The sequence below is a fragment of the Cupressus sempervirens genome, chromosome 6 (assembly GCF_028749045.1).
Source record: "Cupressus sempervirens isolate cs-2001-9-10 chromosome 6, ASM2874904v1, whole genome shotgun sequence".
In the NCBI taxonomy this organism is placed as follows: Eukaryota; Viridiplantae; Streptophyta; class Pinopsida; order Cupressales; family Cupressaceae; genus Cupressus; species Cupressus sempervirens.
In genome coordinates this window covers 611218029-611222433 of record NC_143123.1, presented here as the reverse complement: position 1 = coordinate 611222433, position 4405 = coordinate 611218029, and the positions used below count along the sequence as shown (strand labels likewise).

The following is a 4405-nucleotide window of genomic DNA, read 5'->3' as shown; positions in this document are numbered from 1 at the left end:
TTTCATCTAAGATGTCGGATGCCAATTATGAGGCACTTGATAAATGTCTTCAATTGATTCCCATAAAAGTGTCAAAAGAAGATAGTAACATGTTAAACATGCCTATTACTTTGGAAGAAGTTAAATGGGCTATTACTTCTTTAGCCAATGATAAATCTCTAGGATGTGATTGTTTCCTAGCTAAGTTCTATATAATTAACATAGAATGGATTGCTAGTGATTTGTTAACACTTTATGAAGACTCTTTTAGTAGAGGATCCTAGCTAAAAAACTAGAGGCCAATAACATTATTGAACATCTCCTATAAGATTATTGCTAAAGTGCTAGCTAAAAGAATTAAGAATTTGCTCAATAGATTTATTTTAGTTACATAGATTCGTTTCATCAAAGGCAGATATATACTGGAAAATTTAATAACTAGCTGGGAAGTAATGCATTGGGCTAAGAAGAGTAAGTTGTGTATCATTGGATTTTTAAAAAGCCTACAATAGAATTGAATGGCCTTTTGTTATTGAGATGTTACAAGCTTTTGGATTTCCTGAATATTTTTTTAGATGGATAAAGGTGTTGTTCAAAGACTCTTCCACTGTCATAGATGTGAATGGTACTCTTTCCAACCCTATTCCTCTTGGGAGATCAATTAGACAAGGTTGTCCCATTGCTCCTGCACTTTTTTGTGATTGTTGTTGATGCTTTATTTTATTTGCTCAGATCTACCTCCCTTGGTCCTCCTATGAAAGGTCTCCTCCTTCCTAATAATGATACTCTTCTCAATTCTTAGTTTGGTCCTCCTATGAAAGGTCTCCTCCTTCTTAATAATGATACTCTTCTCAATTCTTAGTTTTTTTGGAACTTGAGGAATTGAATTTGCATAATGCCTTGGATAGACTAAATTTCTTTTGTTTACCTTCAAGTGCTAAAATTGCTCCCCAAAAATCCTCTGTTTTAGGTTGGTCTGAATCTCCTCCTCACTGGATGCAGTCAATGTCTTGGCAATGGAAAGGCCCTAATGATATTGTCAGATACCTTGGTATTCCTTTTGTTGTTAATCCTTCTACTAAAGTGATGTGGGAGTGGGTTTTTGATAAAATTCAAAAGAAGTATGTTAAATGGTAGACTCACTATCTTTCTTTAGTAGAAAGAGTACAAGTTGTTTATATGGTAGATAGAATGGGAAACAAAAAGCAACATTGTGTAAATTGGCAGTGGTGTTGTAAACCCAAACAATATGTTGGATTGGGCTTGAAGGACATAATAAATCATGTTGTGCTTGCTTCTAAGTGGATTAAGCAAGTGGATTCTTAAGATCATTTTTGGTAATGAACCTTGGAAAATCCTTATCTGAATAACATTCAAAACATTGGAATGTACTTGGAATAACTTTGATTAGTGACTTAATGTTTGATAATCAAATGGGTAGTTGGAATGAACTTAGTAAAACAGTTATATACCATGCTTATGATCTTTCATAAAGTGATCTACTTATTCCTACTTTCTAGTAGAGTTAACGTCTGTAGTGGGGTAAAATTTGTCAATTTAATGTGTCATTTAGTAAATGATGTGCCATTCAATAAGGGAACATAAAAAGAAAGACAAACAATGAACACATAATTAAAGGATAAATAGAGATGAAAAAAGTAAATATATAGATAAAAACTTATATAAAGAGATAAGATTTACGTATAAAGAGTTATATTTATATAGACAAAAAAAGAACATGAAAGTAGAGGTAGAGGTGGTAGAGAAAGATGGAATGTACATGACAAATGGCCCAAAAGAAAAATTATATATACTCACAGTCCTAATTTTTAATATATTGATCCTCAAATTCATATTTTTAGTTTAGAAATCATTTAAATCCATTAAAAAATTACCTCAGTCAATAGTTTTAGTACTAAATACTTATGATTAGATTTGTATTAGCCTTTACGAAATGTCATAATAATGGACTGACTAAAAATGCTAAAAATAATCAACTATTAGTTTAGCACATATATATATATATATATATATATTAAGTCAATTACTAAATCTATCCTCACACTGCCGCGTTTTTATTTTCCTTCATTGATGAATGACATTAATGTTTATAAAATTTAATGTGCTGCCGTACCTATGGGTAAGGTATCTGTGTGAAACATACTCACAAGTAACAGTTCTGTATCTGCCCCATTAATCAATAATCCATAATCTAGTATCTACCTTTTAAGTATTGTGCTCATATATTTGACCACATATTTCTGAGATAAATATTCCCTTAAAACCAAGCTTGACAATCAAAATCCCCTCCTCCAGTATTCGCCATTCTTCTGTGGATTACCCTCTGTGCGTCTACCATTGCCTAAAATGTTTGTTGGGAATTTTAGATCTAATAAGCAATTAACTCAATTTCAAAAAAACATTGCCCTAATTTATTTCTATTGTTTTTTCCCCCTAATCTAACACTTATATTTATTTTTTGATAACTATATACATAGATTTATAGATATTCAACTTATTCGGATATTGTTCTGAATTGTGTATCTATGTAGTTCAATCAAACAATTTTCCTCTTTGAACAATATCTGAACAAAATATCACAATTTTGATATTGGATTTTATCAAAACAGGATATCACAGTCTCACTGTGGAAACTCTCATATTTTGCTGTAGAAAAAATCTCCTGCTATCATAATTGTAGCTTCAGAACAGAGTCCTCCTATTAAGCCTTAAAAAATTTACATTTATATTGCTTAAAAAGAATCCTCTTCCGACGATCACAAATCAGGAATACAAACAAACCCGAGAATATTCACTCAGAAAAGAAAGATATCCTAAATTTATCCTGATCAAAAAAACCCAAAAATTTCAAGAGTACTCGAGTAATGCTATTCCGGATTTTTTTTTTACGAAACCCCTAAAAATCATACCAGAATGAAAGCCAGGAAAACCTATTTAATAGGTGAGTCCTCGAGGAGTAAAGCGCCCATTGAAAAAAAGATACAGCATAAAACAGTAATCGACTGCCATAAACAACAAATAGTACAGAGAAATCAAGAATCGTTAATGGTACTCAGAAGCCAAGCGTAACTATGGTATTTCATACCAAACCCTAATGATCACAAAGGGCTTGTCGTGAGTTAGCTTTCTCATCACCGCACCGTACAAATAAGACTACAAATCATAACAGTAATCAAAAGAATAACCAGAAAAGAACCCTGCAAATACAATCGCCAAACCCAGAGACCGAAGCCGCATTGCTTACTCTCTGAGACCAAATAAAATGAATCCCATTGATAATACAGGCGCATATGAACATGTTATATAAGACAGATCAGATTAGGGTTTGGGAACTTGAAAAGAGAAACGCGTCTAAACAATCATGGGGTTTGAGCGCATGCTTAGGTTTTTTTAAGGTATATTTATTTAACAATAATTTAATCACGTTGTTTTGATCCTAATACTTTTGGTTTTTGAATGGGATCTTTAGATTGAATCATACTTTGATTTCATCTTCTAGATCTTAAGGGCGTGATATTAATTTATATCTTAAAATTTCAATTATTTATGTTTAAGATTAATAATCTTGGATAAGATTATTGTATGTTATTGTGTACACTAATGTTTGAGTTGCATGAAGATGATTTTATTGAAATTGAAATTGTCATAGTTCATCTTATAAGAAGGTTGGATTAGAGCACTCCAATGAATTTGTCCCTTGATCTCCTTAAACTTTGAAAAATTACTTAATATGTTAAATATTTTGTCTAGCCTAATATTTGATGTGGAAAAGAACTAGGGGCATGAAGGTGGGCAACCGAGCCAAGTAGTAACTAGTTATAATGATTTAGTAACAAAAAAACCACCACTTGGTAAGTTATAGAACAACCTCTATGCAGCTTAGTAAAGACACTTGCTCAAGAAATAATCATTACCAAGTAATAAAAAGGTTTATCTAATTACAATTAGGCATTGCATTATGAATAGATCCATACAACCTTGCTTGAAAAGTGCATATGTCAAATGAGGAAATCATCATAGTTTTGACCAAAAATGGTGAGATGCAAGTACTAATTTGTATTCAACTTAGTTATAATGATTTAGTAACAAAAAACCACCACTTGGTAAGTCATAGAACAACCTCTATGCAATAGCTTAGTAAAGACACTTGCTCAAGAAATAATCATTACCAAGTATTCAAAAGGTTTATCAAATTACAATTAGGTGTTGCATTATGAATAGATCCATACAACCTTGCTTGAAAAGTGTGTATGTCAAGTGAGGAAACCATCATAGTTTTGACCAAAAATGGTTAGATGCAAGTACTAATTTTTATTCAACTTAGTATTATTTATAGGATTTGCAAAATTAGAACATATTATGAGAGTCCTATGAGGATCAATAAACCAACTTGAGTTTTAATTTT

The 4405-nt window shown here is 31.6% G+C and overlaps 1 non-coding gene across 1 annotated transcript; it reads right to left on the bottom strand.

The window, feature by feature from the left end:
- Positions 1-3047: 3047 nt before the first annotated feature.
- On the bottom strand, positions 3048-3141 carry LOC149553719 (small nucleolar RNA R24). Its single transcript, XR_016353505.1, has one exon. It is a non-coding gene; the product is annotated as a small nucleolar RNA R24 (small nucleolar RNA).
- Positions 3142-4405: the final 1264 nt, after the last annotated feature.